Source organism: Castor canadensis, chromosome 4, assembly GCF_047511655.1.
Source record: "Castor canadensis chromosome 4, mCasCan1.hap1v2, whole genome shotgun sequence".
Lineage (NCBI taxonomy): Eukaryota > Metazoa > Chordata > Mammalia > Rodentia > Castoridae > Castor > Castor canadensis.
The window spans coordinates 128,504,689-128,527,719 of NC_133389.1; the positions used below are offsets into that span (position 1 = coordinate 128,504,689).

Consider the following 23,031-nt stretch of genomic DNA (forward strand, 5'->3'; position numbering starts at 1 on the left):
TAAAGCTAAAAAGCTTCTGTTCATCAAAAGAAGTGGTCTCTAAACTGAAGAGAACACCCACAGAGTGGGAGAAAATATTTGCCAACTATACATCAGACAAAGGACTGATAACCAGAATATATAGGGAACTTAAAAAACTAAATTCTCCCAAAACTAATGAACCAATAAAGAAATGGGCAAGGGAACTAAACAGAACTTTCTCAAAAGAAGAAATTCAAATGGCCAGAAAACACATGAAAAAATGCTCACCATCTCTAGCAATAAAGGAAATGCAAATTAAAACCATGCTAAGATTCCACCTCACCCCTGTTAGAATAGCCATCATCAGCAACACCACCAACAACAGGTGTTGGCAAGGATGCGGGGAAAAAGGAACCCTCTTACACTGTTGGTGGGAATGTAGACTAGTACAACCACTCTGGAAAAAAATTTGGAGGCTACTTAAAAAGCTAGACATGGATCTACCATTTGATCCAGTAATACCACTCTTGGGGATATACCCAAAAGACTGTGGCACAGGTTACTCCAGAGGCACCTGCACACCCGTGTTTATTGCGGCACTATTCACAATAGCCAAGTTATGGAAACAGCCAAGATGCCCCACCACTGACGAATGGATTAAGAAAATGTGGTATCTATACACAATGGAATTCTATGCAGCCATGAAGAAGAACGAAATGTTATCATTCCCTGGTAAATGGATGGAATTGGAGAACATCATTCTGAGTGAGGTTAGCCTGGCCCAAAAGACCAAAAATGGTATGTTCTCCCTCATATGTGGACATTAGATCAAGGGCAAACACAACAAGGGGATTGGACTATGAGCACATGATAAAAGCGAGAGCACACAAGTAAGGGGTGAGGATAGGTAAGACACCTAAAAAACTAGCTAGCATTTGTTGCCCTTAATGCAGAGAAACTAAAGCAAATACCTTAAAGCAACTGAGGCCAATAGGAAAAGGGGAACAGGTACTAGAGCAAAGGTTAGATCAAAAAGAATTAACCTAGAAGGTAACACCCACGCACAGGAAATCAATGTGAGTCAATGCCCTGTATAGCTATCCTTATCTCAACCATCAAAAACCCTTGTTCCTTCCTATTATGGCTTATACTCTCTCTACAACAAAATTAGAAATAAGGGCAAAATAGTTTCTGCTGGGTATTGAGGGGGGGAGAGGGAGGGGGCGGAGTGGGTGGTAAGGGAGGGGGTGGGGGCACCCCACCTTGTATGCACATATGAATAATAAAAGAAAAATGAAAAAAAAAATAAAGAAATCAGTTTTAAATATAAAGGCATTTAAAGTATGAGAATAGAACAGAAATACTAGACAAATACTAATCAAATAGAGAAGTTGCTATATTAACATCAGATAAAGTAGACTTCAGAATAAGGCATATTAGCAGAGATAAAAAGGGACATTTCATAAAGAGAAAGGATCAATATACTAATTTCACATAGTAATTCTGATTATATATTCACTAATAACAGGGCATGAAGCAAACATGACTGAGATGGAAGGAAAAATGGACAAGACCACAATTAGAGCATACGGTCAGTACTCAGTCTACAGTAACTAACGCTAGTATTAGCATCACCATCTCTGTTGTCCCCAAACAAGATTCAAGACAGGGTGCCTATCACACCACTCTTATGTAATAGTGCTCTAAAAAGGCTGTGCAAAGCATTACAAGAATAAAACTAAAACAAGATGCCTTACCTATTGGAATGAAAGTGCCATTATTATTTCTGCTTGATATGATATACTTAGAATCTAAAAGTTATTCGAATAATAGAATCCATTACTTCTTGGCCTTTAGGCTAAGATCGAGTGTAGAATAATAGGGTCCAATGAGGGAAAGTATTTAAAAATAACTACATTTCAACAACTTCCATGTACAGTACCAGCAACCAATTATAAAATACAAATGAAAAGACTTGACTCATAAAAACAACCAAAATGTTTTGAATTACCAGGAAAATCAAAAAATAAAAACCTTTCCTCATAACTATTTTGTTTTTTTAAGTGACTATACATGGTCACTAAAAAAATGAATCTTCCTGTCTCCTTAAAAACATAGTTCAAGTTTGGACCTTGAATCCTTAATAAAACTAAATGGCATTTCATAACTCCCTCATTTCCCTGCAGAAAGTTTTTAGTATTTGAAGAGAGATGCAAAGATTTCATGCGTTGAAAGATCCAGCTCTTTTGTTCCTGACACATAGTAATTATTGACATAATATTGGATGGATAAATGGGTGGGAGGGTGGGTAGATGCATGAAGAAAGAAATGAATGAATCTCTAAACAGTTTCCCAAGCTATGCCTATCTGTCTCAGAGCTGGTCCAGGTACAAAGCAAATGTTTTGAGTTTTAAGCATAGAGAAAATACCTCAGAATTGACATGTTCCATCTTGCACTTGATTCAAGGACACTTCTAGGATCAATCCAAGTTCCCTTGGCAAGGGAATAGAAAGAATAGGTATAATTTTTTTCCTTGTCTTAAGAAAGGCATGTATTACATGCCTTATTTTATGTGACTTTGATCCCGTATCGGGAGACTCATGGATTTCCATTGCCATGGCCTGTCTTTGGAGTCTCACACATTTCCAAGTTCAGCTAGGGATTGTTTGTATTTTGGCATGAAGATAACCTGAATGTAGGAGTCATGCTCCTGAGCTTCTCCTAATACATCCTGAAAAGTCCCATGGTGGGGGACAGGGTGGGGGAGATCGTGCAACAATTTCTACCAGTTACTCAACATTGTGTTTATTGAGAAGTTTGGGGGTTTTTTTGTTTTTGTTATCAGATGCTGGGAATGCAGTGGGAAGTGTTTCTACTGTCTTGGGTTATCCATTCAAGTATGAATAAATGAACCAAATATTTACGGATAGTGTTATATATTGTATGCATACTAATAATGTAAGGAAAACTAGAGATTTAACTTAGCAATGTGTTTCCCTCGCCAATGAATTTTCAAGCCTATGATTGTAACCAGTACTTTTTTCTCCTATTGTCTTTTTCTAATTTCTGAGAAAGTTACAAAATTTTTTTTTTTTACGGTGGGACTTCCATATTTGCAGTTAACCCAGACTATCATTCTTCTTTGTAGATATCATTCAATGACTCTCAAAGTCTCTGAAGTCATTCTGGAGTACTCTGTCCTTTCTATTTCAACAAGATCGGTCAGGCTCTTCCTATGCAGGAGTACATGGCCATCAAAATTAGGAAACCACAGAAGAGTGCTTCATTCATGGTGCAGTGCTCTTCATTCAACCCCAGCCCTGTGAGAGCTGGGATCCAGCACACTGCGTTAGCTATCTGGACACTTCACCAAGGTGTCCACGCAACCTCTGACTAACAGGCAGTATTGATCCTATCTCAAGGGAATTACTCTTAATAAAATGTCCTCCTAAATCACACTGGAAGATGCTATCTCATTTAACCAAATGGTGTTGATTAAAAGGTTGACCTGAGTGCTAAGCAAGCTACTTTGTTTACTTGTGGAGACAATTATCTCCTCAGCCCTTGGCTCTCATGTCCGTGGATTAATGCTCTTTTCCCTGTGATGGCTGGTGAATTATGCAAATGCTTTTCCTGCAACAAATTAGATAATGCGCTCACCATTTCTGATAACAAGACATTAAAAATAATGGCAAGTTACAATTCGATTTAAAATAATGTTCTTAATCTAGGTTGCCTAAATTCAAATGTTTTAATCTTTAAATAGACTCTACGGAATCAAGTTATCTTTGTAAGAACATGATTTTTCTAGAGAAAAATTAAGCCATTTTGGAATAACTTCTAGCAAGAAAGTGATTCTAGAAATCTGTCATTTCAACAATCGCCTTCCTTTCCACTACCCGTACTTCTGCCTTGAAGATAGAGCCATTTTGTCCTGACATCATAAATGAACATGAACCCAAATTTGATTCATTAATTCAAATAGTCTGCCAATTTCACAATAGGATTTATATACATGAACACAGTTTAAAAATCAGACCTCAGCATTGTGCACCTATTTTTAAAAATCAATGAAAACCAAATGACACAAAGTACTTCACAATTAAGCCAAAAAACTTACTTATAATCTTTCACCACAAAAGGGGACATTTTTACATACAAATTGTTCAAAACGCTAATCACTCCACAAGCATTTCTGATCAGAAATCTTAATAACACACTGTGCCTGTTCATTCCAATCCCCAGGATCTTGTGTTTCCCATCAGCATGACTCGAGAGAGCCAGACCCTGGTCCCACCGGACGGATGCAACCCCAGACTGTAAACGAGTGGTTCTCAGCTCCAGGCCATCCCTTCTCACTTGACCCCTGTCTTCCCAGAGCAGGAAAGCCGCTCGGCTGGGCTCAGCAGTGAGGGAATGAAGTGCATCGATTGCTCGTGATTATTAGCTGGAGTGGGATGAGCCTCCTCCTTATTATGCAGATTAGCTGAGCTCTCGGGCCCAGCATATTGTACAGATGCAGGCTAGCAGCTGCTCCTACAGATGGCAAGTACACAACTCCATTAGGATGGATCTATTGTCTGCTCCTGGCTTGCGCACAGACTCTGCAAAGAGAAATTTTTTCACGGTGAGATGTAAAGGCGCACACACACGCTCTTAAAAATTTGCACCCAGGAGACTCTTTACACAGCAGGGCCGACAGCACTCAAATTAGAAATCTACCCTAAATAAGGACTTTCGTATGTCACAATTAAGCTTGTGTATTTTTTAAAGCAGATTAACCATTAAAACTGAGTAGTATAATTCAAATTTTGCAATGTCATACTATTAAATATTCAAATTAAAAACAAATCCTAAGAGATTCATTCAGAAATTTGCACTACGTTCAGCTCTTCTGGGACCTTGTGTTTTGTTAACTCCCTTTTAAAGAGGTAAGTTTATCTTCCATAACATCAAAATGTGATAAGGAACAGAGTTCCCTCTAATAAACATTTGCTTTAGGATTCTTTGTGCTTATAGAGTTATCGTTTGTTCTAAGGAACATCAAAACTGCTAATTCAAGCTGGTCTGGAGTGAACGTATTCATGCAAGAATCCTTTTTGAGTAGTGTTTGCATCATTAGAAACTAAGTAACATTGTATGGTGCATAATTTTGGATATGGCGTAAAATAATCTGATTGCTACCTAATTAAAGACACTAAGCTGGTTTGGTTTTACTCTATGTTTTCCTAGATCTTCCTCTCAAATTTAACCATGGAAAAGATCCCTGGTCAAGCAAGAGCCTAAAGGACCCTTCTTTCAAAAGAATGAGAAGGACTGCCAGGACGTTATAAGGAGTATAATTTAAACTTCTTATCAAAATACACGTACTCTGGTAAGTATGGTCAATAAAAGCTTAAAAGATTCAAGTTTAGAGGTGACTGCACAATAGGAAAAAGTGGACCTACCTAAGTATTCAGTCTAATTAATGTGGACAGTCAAATAAAATAATTTAAATCATATAAAAAGCCCATTACAGAATCAGAGTTGCTACAGTATAAAATAAGAGAGAAGAAGAGAAGAGAAAAATGTAAATTGATTGTTCTAGAATCATGTTTTCAAGTTTTGCCATTACCCATATAAAGAAATACATCTTCTGTCACCAGCCAGCACACACATGCACATATAGGTATGAATTTTATTAACTTTACCCTTCCAACTCATGATGTAGTCTGATGTTTTCTATTTTACTCTATTCCTATTTTCTACTGCTGATCAGAACATCAAATGAATTTCATGAACTACAGTTTGAAAATTACTATTTTAGAATGTGGTGAAGCAGGAAATGGATTGTGTGAATGTCAACATCAGTGTGAAAGGTCAGAAGGACCATATTCCAAATTGCCAAACTGGGATCCCACTGACACTTTGGAGTTGGCAGGGAGGCAGAACCACAGAAGACATGCCTCTTTTCTCCAGAATGAGTCACAGCAAATAGCAAACATTAAAAGGAGCACCAGGACTGGATCAAACAGGTTGCAATGTGGTCCAGAGAGAAATGTGGCCCTGGACTTCATGCCCAGTGTCTTTAAGATCAAATAATCTAAAACAGATGTGCCTTGAAGACGGTGTTATGGCAGCACATTCTGAAATGACACATAAGGCAAGTGGAGTGTTGGGAAGGTGGAAACCCAAAACCCAGGGCTGAAAAGAGATTCCTGTTCTGAAGAGAATCCAAGTCTTTGCAGAAAGACAGCTCAAATATAACCAAGACCTAATACATCACAAACCTGCTAGAAGTCCAACCACCACTACTGAGTGAATACAGCAAGCTAAACTCTGTGACTGCATTAGTCAGGAATTCAACTGCACAGCAAGAGGAGCCAATTATAAAACAGTAAATTTAAAACAGATGAAAATTATGATACTACACAGTGGATATCTTGTCAATACATAAAAATAAAACCTAGTGTTCAACTTGCCCTGTGAATCCATTTCAGTTCAACACACATTTTTTTGATAGAAGCCCCACGAGTCCAAGAATTTGCTCTATTCTATTTACTGTACATTGTACAGTGTTTTACATAGGCCCTCAGTACAGAGCCGATGGATGAAGGTGTCAACACATAAATGAGTGACATATAAATAATTGCAACACAGTATAATAAGTCAAAAGTTCAACTATATACAGTACAGAGTTAGTCAAAGATTAATTAGGGGGTCAGGAGTCACCAAACACTTTTGAGATGGTTTTAAAGAGTAATCAATAGAAGGATGGACATTCCAAGGAAAAAACAGTAGAATGTGCAAAGGCACAAAGGTGTTGAATACTGACACAACTGTAAGTAGTGCCTCGTGATCAGAAAACTGTCTCATAGCTAGAGATATTGGGGGTTACAGGCATGGGATAGACAGGAGACTACAAGGGAAAGCCTAGACCATGGCCTTAACTATATCATGCCAAAAAGAAGACTGAACTTGAAGACACTCAAGAGTCTTCAGCAGAAGGGAGACATCATCAGATTTGATCAAATTCTCCAGTTTATATAAACAGAGCCCACTACAAACCCTTTCAGTAGGCTTGCTCTTCTTTCTGGCAACTGCCAGTTCTTGGCACCAGCCTTCTCCTGTCTGTCATTTGGACTTTTGTAGGACCCCATTAAAATTAAGAGCATTTGCTCCTCTTCTGGACAAGTCAAGCCAGCCTTTCTGGATCTTGAAGTCCAGAATCAGTGAAGTCCCTTTCTGCTTCCAAAAGATAACAGTATTGTTCAGTTTCCCTTCCCCACAAACAGGATGCTCAAAGCAGGCCATAAACTAACTGATATGTTGTCTGTTGAGGCAGATTGAAGATTCTCCCCAGTTTCAGTTCACAAATGAAGTTTTAGTGTCTCAATAGAACATTTGCTACTGACTTGCTACCAAACAGCTTAGTTTTTACTGTTTGCTTCTCGGAGTTCTTCTCAGTGCCTCTGGTCACACACTTTTTCTATCACCCAGTACCCTCTTCATTCCCTGTTTCCATTTGTTGAAATTCTTCCTCCCTGCCCCATGACACTTAGTCACATTCATTCTTATTTTATACTTGGTTTTGAACATACTGGTTTCCCCCATGGATGGCAATCTTTGAGGGTGGGAACCAGGAGTGATTTATCTTTGATCTACTCACATTCAAATTAGTAAATACAATAATAAATGAAATAGCGTATGTTAAATCCCTGTGTATAATACAAATTACTAAGAAAGTGATAGTTCTCGTTAGATGATCTCTCTCCTCTTCCCCCTCCCCTCATACACACACATACATGCAAACACACACAGACATAAAAGAATTCCTTATCTTTCAATTGGGTTGTCTATCAATCTACAGCATCCACTCCACAACAGCACTAGAAACACATTCGCATCCTCCCTGTCTCCCTTGATTATTATCCCTCAAAGTCCTCTTGCTTTCTTTGTCCCCTGCTCTTCATCCTAGGACCTGGCTAACTAGCTGTCTGCCCCATTCGGCACAGAGCTTTACACAATCCACACATGTGCACTTGGCCTGTGGATTACTGTTATAGTTGTAATTAGAGTTGGCACATTAAAATTCAGGAGAAGACACAAACATCGACTTTGGGGCTTCTATTGAGACTAGGTCACAAAAAGCTGGAGCTAGAGTCGTGGCTGTCCTGTTGGTTGAAATACACCCTCTCCAGTTTGCCCTATTGTCTTCTTGGTATCCAGCCAAGAGTGACTTGTCATTTAACAGTATGCTCATACAGCTGGTTTTCCTAGTATAGAGGATTATTTCTCTGCTTCCCCATCTCTACCAAAGTGGGAAAAAGAAAAACTGACTGAGAAGACTGAAATTTTCTTACATCAGAACTTCTGCTTTCATTTCTGTTCATTCATGTGGTCCTGAACGTTTGTGTTTAGACCCCCAATGTGAAGCATCGATATCAGTGCCAGTTTGATTAAGAATGCAAGACCAGGCTGGGGCATGGCTCTAGTGACAGCATGTTTGCCAACAAAGCATGAGGCCGTGACTTCAAACCCCAATACCACCAAAAAAAAAAAAATGTAGTTCTGAAATTGTGGTGATGGTTGCACAACTCTGTGAATATGTTGAAAATGTAACTACTTAACTTTACTCCTTAAAAAGGTGAAGTAGCTCAAAGGATTCAGGACCACTGTGAATGACACGACATAAGGGATTTATTTTGCAGCTGAAGGAGCTGGGGAAGACATTTACAGAAAGCTGGTGGTGAATCTGGAACCAATTGCTATCAGTGAGCAGAGTACAGTTAAGAAGAAAAGCTGAACATGAAGCAAGAAAGAGAAAAGACAAATTAGAACCTGTGGAGACAAATGGACCTTCGTTTCTCATCATCTCCAACCCAGATAATGCAAGCAGCTGGTGCCTTTCCCCATAGGTGCTGTTCAAGATTTGGGAGGCAAATCCCAAATTTATACTCTGAAACTCCGTGTAGGGCTCTAGGCTTCCTTGCAGCTGATGGTCAACCCCAACCCAAAAATCATACAGAGAAGAGAATTCTGGGAAATGTAGTTCTACCTTGGCTAAGTGATACTTCAATACCACTACAGCAGGCACTGGTACAGTTCTGGCAGGCTAATTATGGGATCATGCACAATAAATAAGTTTTTACCATACTTCATCTGAACAAATAAATCTAATAATAATCAGAGAATGTAAGAATGTGTCTTAAAGATTGTTCCAGCACTATGACACAGCACCCAACACAGTGCTTTGCACAGAGTAAATGCTTAATATGTTTTAGAGAATTAGATCAGCTAGTATTGGCTATCCACTTAAAAAACAAATCTAAGATGATATTCACAATAGGGAAACAAATAGCAGTATTATAAAACATTTTGGTTCTATTAATAGTTTCATTTTTTACAAAAGTAGCTTTCATTTTGACCAATAACAGTGTTTTAGAGTTCACAAGCTTTCAAATTTAAACATAAAAATGATCTTCACTTCATATAGTACGTTAATCAAGAAACAAATCCTTAATTAAGCAAATCATTTGCATTACAAATAAAGTTATAAACAAAGGGCTAATTTATAAATGTATAAATTAACTATGGTTCTTTATTTCATCTGTAATGGATATATTTGTCAACTATTTTGCAAATTTCTAGCAAATAGGTAAAAATAAATAGAAAATGAAGGAAGATTAACAAAATTAACCAGAAAAATTAGACCTTCATTTCTTCAAAGAACCAGAACATTTCCAGAGTCACATGTTTTTCTTGATGAACAATGTTAAAACAGAAACCAAATATGAAAATAATCTTACATAATGCTATCTTAGAATTTATCTTTGTTGAGTAAAACAGATGCTTTTACCAGTTCTCAAAGGTCTGCTTCCCTGGTCCAACCCTCACTCTTACAGACTTGGTCCATGGGTCCCAAAATCAAACTCAGCAGCAGACAAAGAACCCTGCCACTTACTAGATAAATATATCTAAAAATTAAAATCACCCCAAGCTAGCCAGTGAGAGTTAGGTGCGTTCAGAAATAAACTTAATTTTAATCCGTGTTACTGGATGACATTTTCCTAATTTAACCTGGGTACACACTTTCTTTAGCAAATGTTAACCAGAAATTTAAAAGGTGTTTTGGCCAGGCACAATGACTCAGGCCGGTAATTCTAGCTACTCAGAAGGTGAAGATAGAAAACATTGTGACTTGAGGCCAGCCCAGGCAAAAAGCCCCCAGGATCTCATCTCAGCTACTGCCTGTCATCCGGCTATGCGGGGAAGCACAAATATGAGCATCACAAGTTCAGGCCCCTGTGGTCAAAAAGCAAGACCCTATGTCAAAAATAACCAACACAACAGGGTTGGCAGAGTGACTCAGGTGTAGTGCACCTGCCTAGCAAGTGAGAGAAATTTAAAAGGTGTTATGTATAAGATAATTAGCTCTGAGATATTCGAGGGTTTTGTTTTTGTTTTTTGCGGTACTGGGGCTTGAACTCAGGGCCTACTCCTAGAGCCACTCCGCCAGCCTTTTTTTGCGAAGGGATTTTTTGAGATAGCATCTCACACAACTATTTACCCAGGCTGGCTTCAAATCGCGATCCTCCTGAACTCTTCCTCCTGAGTAGCTAGGATTATAGGCATGAGCCCCCGGCACCTGGAATCCCACCCCTTTAGGCATCTTTCCAGAGTAAATATTTCGTTCTTAGGCTTTGAATACCCTAAGTCCTGGAACACATCTCAAATTTAAATCCTTACTTTTCAGACCTTGGTTCTTAAAAATGTATACATCTAAAACTTCCCAAAAATGTCCTCTATGCATTATTTCCCAGAACCCTAAGGGGTCCCACTGCCCTCTTTCAACACGTCAGCAACTTTAGTATGGTCTACAGCCACACATCAGTTTTGAAGTTCAAAACACCCATCCTTTTAGTTAACTGAGAAGACTGTTCAGAAGTATAATCATGTTTAAACATCGTGTACTTTGCATACCTCATTATTTATTGAATAAATGAATCTTCCCACCAAAACTGTTTACCTATACATAAATATTGAAAACCTACCTCAGATTGCTTTAAAAATCTATTCCAGGCCTATTATGAAAGATTCCTAAGCATCACTTATTATTCTCACTTTCAAAACCCGTTAAGGAATACTTACATTCTGAAACATTCAATTTTAGAATAAGTTACAGCTGGAGAGGATAATAGCACAAACAGAAAATTCTCTGAATCTCCCTAACGTGGTCTTGGATAAGAAATTGAAAAGGACTGAGTAGAGTTGTCCAGTTTGGAAAACTGAAATGATAATAAATCATTATGGAGTGATTGGTTCCAACTGGTGTGTTTCAAGTATTGTTAAGGCCATTTTGCTGATGGATTTATTGCAAAGTCAGTGTCATATTTAGGAAATAAAGAGATTAATACATGGGTGTACCTACATGTAGAAACACATCTCTGTTTATAAAATACAGATGAGAAATGCTCCTGCAGTTGTATTGTTTGGGTATTTTTAGTGTTTACCAATGAGTAGTTCACCTACCACCATAGTACCACAGGCAGCAGAGATAATTGATGGTAGTTCCAGATGTCAAAACCTTCTATCTGGTTATTCATCAGTGACATCAAACACATGAATAGAGGTGTTAATTCAGAATTTTGGGAGTATGAAATAAACAAGGCTGATTGGAAATTCCATTAAGATATTCTTTCTCATTCATTCTCTCCCTCTCTGATCCCTTCTCTTACACACACACAGACACACACACACACTCTTATGGCCTTCAGGCAGTATGTCCTCTATTGGAGCACACACATCAGGCATGACTTGGTGGCTGCTTTGGGGAGGCAGGTGCTCAGCTGCCCCATCTTTGTGACAGTTTCTATGTCACATATGTCATCACCAACCTGACACATGTATGCCATCTCCCTTAATAACCCAGGGAGGTCTTGGGTCAGAGGTTTCCCCTCATATGACTGACAGCCAGGGAGGCAGATACCTGCATAAAACCAGCAGCTGGAGCGAGAGGACAGGGCTTCATGGGGAATTTCTCCTCCAACAAGGAACCTTCACTCAGCATGACCTGCCTTGGAGAAAGCTTCAGACAAGGTCCTTTCTTTTCCACTTCAAATTCTGCCTTGAAACAAGCTCTCTTAGCCACCTGCAATTGCTGTAAATCAATTTCCAAGCAGAAATCACTATGCAAAATATGCATAAGTCAAGATGAGTAAGGAGGTGACAAGCTGCCCTGCCCTGCCTCCTGTCAGGTGGGGTCTTCTCTTTCCTCTCCCACAAAGTCCCAGGAGGTTAAGAGAGGACTCAGACTCACAGAATTCTAAGACTGGAGGTGACCGCAGGAGATCATCTAGGCCTGCTTTCTGACTTTGTCCACAACTTCAACTCTTCTCACTCTCTTGATGTATTGGGTCGTTATTGCTGGTGGGTTTTAATACAACCAAAATGCCAGAGTAATCATTTGTGAAGAGAAATATAATTATCAAAGGAACCAGGTATCTCAATTCTAATTACCAACCCACTCTCTCTGTGTGTTCACCTTTAACTCTTAAGGTAGTTTGTTTTGATAAGTTGCAATTTGGTATTCATTGTTCTTTTATAGAAAAATATCTTAGTATGTAGAGTTTTAACTTAGACCTATGAATTATTTATTCCTTTCTCCCAGCCCCCTGCTTAGTTGGTGCATCTAGGTTTTCTCTCTCTCTCTCTTTTTTTTTTTTTGTTTCAGTGGGCTTTTATTGAGATATTTAACAATAACAACAAAAAAACCAAGATTTTTACCATCTTTTTTGAGCCTTCTAAACTCAGGAGAGCTAAGTTCTTTAGTTCCGGATAAAATTAAACAATGTGTAGGCTGGCCCAGGCTCCTAGGTAGAACATCACAGAGGCAGTTAAAACTCTGCCTTGTGTGAATCATCTTGAATCTTGTCATTCTAAAAGGATCAGAAATCTGCTGCTGGACAAGAAGGGTCAATCTGCAGAAGTAAAGACGACAAAGGGTCAAAGCTGAAGAGCCTTTCTATGGCAGTCAGATTCTGCTGTGTTTGATGGCTTACAGGTCCCATCCAATACATTTCAGGAAGGTTCCAAGCAACAGCCATGAACCTGATTGGCCACCATTGTGGTGAGAGTCAGTGGGCAAGAAGATCTGCTGAAAATAAACAATGAGAAATCTTTCCTCACTATCTGGAGCTGGTGGAAAGAAGGTAAGAAATGCAGATTTGTTATGCTAAATGAAAGAAACCAGTGTAGTGCCACATAGTGTATGCTCCATTTATATGGAATATTCAGAATAGGCAAATCCATAGAGACAAAAAGCAGTTTAGTGGCTGCCAGAGGAAGACAGGGGAAGGGGGAGGATGGGAGTGACTACTGTGGGTAGAGGGTTTCTTTTGGGAATGATAAAAATATTCCAAAACTAGATTGTGGAAATGGTTACACAGCATTATGAATTTGCTAGAATGTCACCAATAAATTAATGTTCTATGTATTATCACAATTTTTTAGAAAGGATATGCCTGCAGGGTTTTTCCTTGGGTTTGGCTTTAGTTGGGTTTTTTTGGGGGGGTACTGGGGGTTGAACTCAGGGCTTTGCATTTGCGAGGCAGGCACTCTAGCACTTGAGCCATGCCCCTATCCTTTTTGCTTTAGTTATCTTTTAATAGGGTCTCACATTTATGCCCCAACCCATCTGGGGCACAAATAGGGCTTTCCACAGAGCTAGAACCACAGGCATACACCATCATACCTGGTTATGGGTTGAAATGAGATCTTGAGACCTTTTTGCCAGGGCTGTCCTCAAAGTGCAAACCTCCTGATCTCTGTCTCCTCAGTAGCTGAAATTACAGGCATGAGCCACCATGCCTGCCATGCCTGAAGTTTTTAAGACGGAGAAATTCCCTCCCTTCCTGTAGGCCACCCGTACAGCCAGTAGGGTATGGTAGAACAGATAATAATTCAGCAGGGAGAGAAGAAAGAGAAATTCCCAAAGGTGGGCAGGAGAAAGAGGCAGCTCTCAGTTTCCCCCTCATCCAGGATTGTGCCAGGTGAAAGGATCTGAACAGGCCACTTAGCACTTGTGCTCTAAGAGCTTGTTCACTAGATTTAAAGAGCTAGATGAACATGGACTAAAATCCAGTTTCTCCTCTTCTACCTAAGTATCACATCTTAACCAATAGCATTACCAGTATGTGTGATGGAGTCAAAAGCCCTCCAGACCTCCTCCTCTGTCCTCATAAGCCTATGTAGCCAAAGCCATTTTCTCCCTAATCTCCAGAAAAGGAAACTGAAACTGAAAAGGGGCTAAAAAAGTTGCCAAAAACCACACAGGCAGTAAACACACAGTTAAGACTGTAGAGCTCCAGTTTCTACATTTCTAAAACGGGGGAGAATAATAACTGCTTTGCAAGATCATCATTTGGATTAGAGATGTATTATTGAATGTTACTAACACAGGGTTCTGAGTGATGGTCACTAAATGGCAGCAAAAATGAGTGATTAACCTCACAAGACCTCGTGAGGGAAGTCCCATGGCTTGTTAGTAATAAGGCTGTAAGTAGATCTCAGCTGAGCAGCTTCCAATCTAATGTCCATCTGACCCTCTATGTTTAGAAGGACATGCCTATGACAACCGTTCAGCAACCAATCAACACAGAACTAATCGGAACATCAGAAATGACTGCAGAGTAGGTCTGGGGCAGAAGACAGGTGCCTTTTAGGAGAGCAGGACTCTGAACAAGGGGAGGGAATGGTAAAGGCAGTGGACAGTTAAGAAGATTTCCTGACATTGTTACCCACTTCTAGAGAGAGTTCTGGAGAAGCAATGATCTCTGATGACCCAGGTGCCCCCAAAATGGCACATAGTGGTATACTGGCATTATAGTATGATAATAACAATGAGTACCAACTGCTGTGCACTTACTGCAACCAGGCATTAGACAGTGTGTTGTGTACATTTTTCTCAAATACTTACGATTAGGCATGGAGTAGGAATCATGGTCTTCATTTGCTGATTAGAAATTCAGAACCTAGGATCACATAGCTAGTAAATGGAAGAACTGGAATTCAAACTCAGGACTATATAACTACAAAACCTTGGCCCTTAACTAACATGTTGCTTCTCATGAGCTAGATTACTAGCCCCTTCGTAATTGCCGTGGCTACTTCTGGCATGAATAGGAGTGGACTCAATAAATAGCAGTATCTATCCATGCACTAACATTTGCCAAGGAGAAAACAAATAGGATAAAGTGGCCTAGGGCAAACCCTAGGCAGAATATTAAATAAAAATTCCTTTCAGCCCATCACCAAAAGCAGAGACTATGGCCCACATCAGGCTCAAAGGTGCCAATCAGAACTAGGAAGTTCTCACTTTCCAGACAGATACTCAGCACTCAGTTAAGGCCATGCCTTCAGCCTTCCAAACTTTCAGGTACAGTTTTCCAGGTGGTCTTGGCATCATCAAGCTAGAGAGAGAAATTCATTCATTGAATTTGGCTCTTTCAAAACTGCATGGGTCATTCTTAGAAACAAGCACACAAAATAAACTCCAAAGACTCCATTTACTAGTTTCATATCCAACACTGTACAGCGGAGCACCAGCAGTTTACTATTTAGCCAACACACCACCAACAATTTGTGATTACTGCTATAAAAAAAATTTGTGACTACATGCTATCTTTTTTTTTGGTGAGACTGGGGATTTGAACTCAGGGCTTTGAGCTTCCAATGCAGGTGTTCTACCACTTGAGCCATAACTCCAATCCATACATGCTATCTTAATAGACTGGAATTAATTACCAGATTTACTTTTCTGGAAATTGTATAACACTACATACATTTGGATGGTGACAGGTAACCGATGAGTGGACTAACACATTCATAGATCTAAGATGTATCTTTCTTTTTTCACATTTTAACATCTCTAAATTCCAGATGGGTTTCACTATCACTATCAGCCAGTCTGCTGCCCTGTCAGAATTGACTGCCCGTGTGGGAACATTACAAGCACCAGTATCAAAACTTGCAGAATAGATATCACTGACATGAAAGAAAATCTCAGACAGCAGTGGAGTACTTCTTAAAGAGGTGCTGTATCACCCAATGCTCTTGACTGCCCACAAGAAAAAACTGTGTACAAAAATATGGTTGTATACAGCTCTGAGTTGAATAGTAATTCTTAAGAGTTAGCCAGGCACCAGTGGCTCATGCCTGTAATCCTAGCTACTTAGAAGACTAAGATCAAATTTTGAAGACCCCATCTCAAAGTGAAAACTCTGAGTGTGGTGGTGTATGCTTCCAACTATGGTGGGAAGCTTAAAATAGGAAAATTGTGATCCAGGTTGGCCTAGACAAAAAGCAAGACCCTAAATCCAAAATAACTAGAGCAAAAAAGGATGGAGGCACTCAAGTGGTAGAGTGCTGCCTAGCAGGTGCAAAGACCTGAGTTCAAGAGAGAGACAGACAGACAGACAGACAGACAGGAGAGAAGAGAGAAAGGAGGCAAATTCAAATGAGAAGTTTTAAGAATACTCTAACCAACTTATTTCACTTACCTTATTCTTAATGTACATAAAAGGCATTACATATGCTTTTTAAAAACTCAAGGAATATCTAGCTTTTTCAAGAACTACTTCATTTTTTTTCCAGAAATGAAAGGATTTATTAGGATTAAAAGGATTCCATGAACTGAGCCAAACCGAACAAAGTTTCAATCAAAAGTCCTATATAAATATATCAAAAATGATAATAGAATATAATTCAAAATAAACATAACCAGCTAGTTATGCTTTCGTGAGTACTTAAGAGTTTCTGAACAACTAACAATAACTAATTGAAAAACTAAAACTAAAAGGGTTTGAGAGATAGTTCACAGTTCTAGAGGCTGTGGATTAGATTTTCATGGATTCTGTTTCTTTTCACACAATGCTTTTTTTTTTTTTTTAAAGTAGTGCAAAATTTTTTTTCCTTTTTCTTTTATTATTCATATGTGCATACAAGGCTTGGTTCATTTCTCCCCCCTGCCCCCACCCCCTCCCTTACCAGCCACTCCACCCCCTCCCTCTCCCCCCCACCCCCTCAATACCCAGCAGAAACTATTTTGCCCTTATTTCTAATTTTGTTGTAGAGAGAGTATAAGCAATAACAGGAAGGGACAAGGGTTTTTGCTGGTTGAGATAAGGATAGCTACACAGGGCATTGACTCACATTGATTTCCTGTGCGTGGGTGTTACCTTCTAGGTTAATTCTTTTTGATCTAACCTTTTCTCCAGTACCTGTTCCCCTTTTCCTATTGGCCTCAGTTGCTTTTAAGGTATCTGCTTTAGTTTCTCTGCGTTAAGGGCAACAAATGCTAGCTAATTTTTTAGGTGTCTTACGTATCCTCACCCCTCCCTTGTGTGCTCTCGCTTTTATCATGTGCTCATAGTCTAATCCCATTCAAGAACTACTTTAAAAAAATCACTTAAAACTAGAAAGTGGCGTGCCATACTTTAGCATCAGCATTTTTTTCATTTTTTGTGTAAATAAAATAATGGTGCATGGTATAATAACCATTAACATAGATTCGGTGGAATATGGCTTAAGTAACATACACATCACAATACAATGTGTTTGCAGGAATAAAATAGCCAAAATGTTAAGTATTAAAAGAGTGTAAATGTAATTTTCTATCTTAGAAATATCAAAGTTTAAAATTCACAGTAGCGTTTTTGTATAAGGTACAGTTGAATAAAAAAAGTAACATACCTGGAAAAGGCACTCATTATTAAGTGAATCATTTTGGTTGCTGCTTCTCAAACCTTATACTTTTAATACTGAAGAATTGAGGAAATGCCTAAATCCTCAAAAAGGGAAAACAATATTGCAAAGTATAAATCATTTAAACTCAAATAGAAATTTCTCCTCCCTTGAACTTACGAAGCCTTGTTTTCTCATTTATAAAATAGGGTTTAAAGCAGTTATGTCATTGAGTTGTTACAGGAAATGAAGAGCTAACACATATAAAATGCTTAGTAAAAAGATCCACATGGTAGGAATGAATAATTTGTAAATGTACTATTCTGATCATTATCTGTATGATCCTTTTATATTCTGGCTCAGGGGTCAATAAATATTTGTTGAGCAAAAGGATAAAAAACAAAAACAAAAGTTTCCATCATTTAAAAAGAAAACATTATACCTAGAAATTAATTATTTGAAAATGTCATTATAAATGTACATTAGTTTCCACATAGGCTGAAAAGCAGATAATTTTCAGAGGTTTGAAGCAAGAATAGAGAGGAAAAATAATCCCATTTTCTTTGACATTGAACGTTAAAAAGTTCTAATGGTTCAGTGCAGTTAACAAAAAGATGTGGTCTGAGAGATTTTCTTAGTGTGGGGATGAGGGTAGGGTGAAGGGGAGGAAAAAGAAAAGAGAAAACTGCAGTTAGTTATGATTCACAATTCAATTTCAATCTTTCAAGAAGCAAACTCTGGCCCCCTGTATACACATACACACTTTGTTTTAAGATCTTGAAAATGTCAGTCCTCTGATGGGGAAAGAAAAGGGCTCCACACACAGATCCTCCCGTTGTTTGGTTCAGGCCAAATTTGTAACAAAATAAGCTCAAAACAAAATAAAGGATAACGTAATGGTAATTCACTCTTCTCCAAAATAATTTTTTAATCTTTGCCTCACATTAAAATGTGACCCATCTCAAGAGTAGTTGTGGGTATCACCCGTATAAACAAGTTTTTAAAAATCCTAAAAATAAAGTATGTTTGGTCCATGCTATTTCATAGATGTCATACTTTTACATTGTGGGAGCACTTTTTGCAAATATTCCATGTTTACATTTCAAATGTGTCTTTAGAAAATATCTACCAGACACTAAATCACTAATAGAAACCCATAGCTTCTTCAAGAGGCAAGCAAAGTCAAGTGAAGGGTACGAGCAGGAAGTCTAGAAACCTGTGTCTTCTTCCAGCCATTCTCTAAAACAACTGGGTTGCCCTAAACCAGACTCCTGACCTGTCTGGATCTCTGTTTCTTCATTTGGACTCAAGGGTCTCTAAGTCCTTTCCAACTTTAATATTCTTTGACTACAATTTAGATTTTACCCTAGGTGACCTTAATGTTGTTGACACAGATAGGGAATAGTCTTTATGAGTCCTATCATTTCATTGTCTTAACTGCTACTCCACTTTATCTCTTTTATACTTCAAGATATACACAAGCCTTTTACTGGTGTGCATATGGATGTGCACACATGCACAAACACACTTCAAGGAACGAATAACGAAGAATCACGTGTGAGAATTACATACAGCATTTTGTGTGACAGGTTGGGTTGAGTCATGGTTCCAGTGCTGATTATGAAGAAGCAAATGAAAGCTCGTGTCCCTCCCTGTGTTTGCTGGGCCCATGTTCCATTTCCTTCTAAGGTTAGTATGGCTTCCATGCAAAACCCTTCTCCTCCGCCCTCTACTGACCAGAGGACAGTGACCCCCTTAAGCTCCTCCACCATGCAACCCCAAAGAAAAGGTGCAATTTAATTCTTACTCTGAAACACAGCCCATTTGGAAGGACACCAGTCACTAGGGTATTGTTAGTGCCTTGAAATGGCCAAGGGGGATTGCTGACTCTGCGAATATCACTGGAAAGGCAGGAATTCTATTTGAATTACTAACATAACAGATGTCGGCTAGGCTCCACCATGCAGTCTGCATACAGTTATGCTAATTTGGCAGCGCTCCTCTTCCAGTGAGCTCTGAGCCATTACAGCACGCAGCTAGTAGGTCCTCTGTCTAACTAATAATTGCCTATTATTGATATTAATTAACATTTTTTGCACCTTTCCTCAGTTTTGACCTAGTATCCGTTGGTAGTCTAATCACTGTGGCCTATTAAAAGTCAAAATACAGGGGCCTATGGTAGTCATGAGCCATTTATCAAAAAGCAAACAAGGCCAATTAAACAGGCAGCCAGACAGTTGTCTTGATTTGCCGCTGACTGTTTCTTGATCACCATTATAAATTGCTAATAGGGCAGAAAGCGCTAAGCGGGGAGCATCTGTGGGGGGCTGCTTATTGCTCACTCCCCGCCTGGTGACAGGTGAGAGAGAGGCCAGTGATGGCCTTATTGATGTGAACTGCCCATCAGTTGGTAGTTATTGTTAAAGTTCATCATGCTACAGCTGATCCCGTCCTGCTGCGAGTCAATCAAATTAATTAGAGCTAGAAATTCTTTATTATTTTAGAGCCCGGGTATAGAAAGAAGTCCTGTGATTTGGATCCAAAGGCAATGAAAGAAAAAAAAATCTTCATGTAGTACAGTGTGGAAAAAAATCAGATATTGCTTCTTCCATTATTTATAATAAGGGCTGCGGCTAAAGGTTTTTATAGGCACAGATCAAGAGATCATAATAGAAGCATATTGACAGATTTTTTTCTGCAATACTCCAAGGAACTGGCTGTAGCAGGAAAATATATCAAAACCTTATCATCAGAGCTGAGATCTTCTGTGAAAAATCAATAAAGAGTTATACATGGTTTGAGTTTAAACAGTTCTCTATAGTCATTTAAACATAGTGCATCTGTACAGCTTTTTACCTCTGGAGACGAGGTAACCTAGCAACTGCAGGGCTTAAACCGATTAACTACAAATGAAGTACTGTACGCCTATCAAAGCAATTGTTCATCGTTGCCTTTGTTGCAGAGACTAAGCTAATTGAACATGATACAGTATGAAGATAATTAACACCCATGAGTTTGTTAATTGCCTGTTAGCATTACAACACAGTCTCTTGGTTTCTTTTAACTGTCTCCTTTGTAGCCTCTTACTTCCCTTAAAATGGTGCAGGACCTGTTTAACTGGCAATGATATCTTAGAGTTTATTAACCCTTTTTAAATTGGCAAAAAAAAAAAAAAAGCCTGTCTTACAAAGCATATTGAATGGGCTTGTTAAATGCAAGCTCCCACTTTGTCTTTCTATTTCCCCAAGATTAGGAATTTGTTTTACAGATACTGTACAAACTATGTTTATTTTTCGTGCTAATTTATTTCAAGCAATTTAGCCATTATAAATGTTCTCAGAAAAAAAAAGAGAAAGAGAGAGAGAGAGAGAGCTTTAGTGGTTCTCTTTATTACTCAGCTGCTCGGCTTTGGAGAGTGAGCGATAAATGTCTTTGAGAGCTGGAATATTAATTGAAGACAGCATCTGGTCAGCAGCTGACCGGCTCCAGTTGTCCTGATCCAAGGCGAGAAAAGAGGCTTCATTGCTTCTACTTGCCAGACTCACGTTCTCCCTCAGAGCTGTGGGCTAAATGAACCCCCATTTTATCTCTGCTGGATCACTGCATGGCTGCCAGAAAATCAATTGGGCCGGAAAATCTGTTAATCTAAAGTGAATTCAATCTAAGGAATCATTTAAAATAAAAATTTCAATCATTACCTTTTTGGAAAAGCACTTTTTTCCCCCTCAAGTCTGTGTGCCTGTGTTGTGACAATACCTTGAAAGGACCTATCACAAGAGTAATTCAAAGTCAATAGGATTCTCTAGCAAACAATTTGCTTTGGGGGGAAATAAGGTCACTGATTACAAGTTTAAGAGGAAACAGAAAACCCCAATGGTATGTGGCCAGAAACAATTAACACACAGGGACACTGAAGATGGACTTTTCTCCTGTTGAGAAAGAACACCTTGGCCATGTCACAACTGTTTAACTTGGATTTTCCTGGATGATTCTCTGTGTCATTGCTGTGTTGTGGTTAATAGTTGCTGGTGAGCCAGTCCCAGGAGGGTCACTTACAGTGCCCAATTACAAGTTCTATCATCAATCATAAGTATTATTTATTCAACAAAATGAATTGCTAATTAATAACTGATGAGCATTACAGCCTCGAAGACTATAATACTATTAATTATGGTTGGCACGAAAGGGGTCTACCTGGCACATTTTCACCACAATTAGCCCTGGAAGCTTTTGTGCAATATGTCTATTAAGATAACCAAAGAAAAGGCTGGCTTTCCTCACTCTCGTAAGGGCTGGCAAACACAGCACTGTCTGTAGGCAGGATCCCACCACTCTAATTGCAGGATCCCACCACTCTAGTCCTAGTATCCATGACTTGTATGAGGAAGGAGACATAAGGAAGAGAAGTCCCCAAAGAGGCCTGCAGGTACAAAACACAACCATACACTCCCAGGCCGTCTGGTGCTGAAATGCTGTTGGGAAACACTCAGCCACAGCAGGGCGGTTGGAACATGGCCACTGACTGATTTTTAGAGCCAGCTCATGTTCTGAACTCTGGGTGCCAGGATCCCTCAGCAGCAAAGTCACTGGAGCAAGCAGCTGGTGGGCAAGGACCACTCACATTTACTCGCAGTCAGGCTGGAGTACATTGTTTTCACCTTGAGGACCTTCTGATCAGAGAATTGAAGAGCAGAAGCTAAGAAAAGCCCTCTTGCCCACTAGTGGGGAAGGAGAAAACAGTCGTTTTAAGACTATACCCGAGTATAATAATGCTATGAAGCCCTTTGAAAGCAGAACAAATCTGCATCCTCTTGCTCTATGTCTCCATGCCAAATGCCCTGTAGGTGATGGATAAATAAAAGTGCATGACAAAACATTGCAAAGACTTTTAAACATTGTATGAATAATAGAAGAGAAAGCTCCTTTTTCCTCCTGTGCTTGCAAGCTCGAGGAGGCAAAGAGCTCGTTAAATAGTGATCTGGATAATTCTGTGGTTTAGACTATCATGTCACACTTAGTGTTAGATGGATTTTGAAGAAGCTATTTGCATTGATCAGCTTAACTGTAGAATTGGAAAAGCATTTTCTTTGTGCTGGGTAAGCAGAACAACAACTTTCTCATTATTTCAGTTAAAAATGTTGGAGGGATCAAATTATGCTAACATCTTCCTTGGCCATTCTGCCAACTGCATACAGCCCAGCCCTATCCTCGTGGGGATGTACAAATGTCCTGGGAGGGAAAATAAGGAGAAAAAAAACAGGTGCGTGCCATCTCCAGGTGGCACCATTATTGGTGAAGTTTTTTTAGCTTTTCGAAATGAAGAGTGTTAGTGAAAGAAATGTTTGCAA

The 23,031-nt window shown here is 39.1% G+C and overlaps 1 long non-coding RNA gene across 2 annotated transcripts in view; it reads left to right on the forward strand.

Moving 5' to 3' along the window:
- Nucleotides 1-12,790: 12,790 nt before the first annotated feature.
- Nucleotides 12,791-23,031, forward strand: part of LOC141422589 (uncharacterized) — a 33,313-nt gene continuing 23,072 nt past the window's right edge. The window contains exons 1-2 of one of the 2 annotated variants that reach the window (XR_012447257.1): nt 12,791-13,152; nt 19,155-19,372. This is a non-coding gene — a long non-coding RNA (uncharacterized lncRNA). The remainder of the gene's footprint in view (nt 13,153-19,154; nt 19,373-23,031) is intronic. The other variant, XR_012447258.1, reaches the window with a different exon arrangement.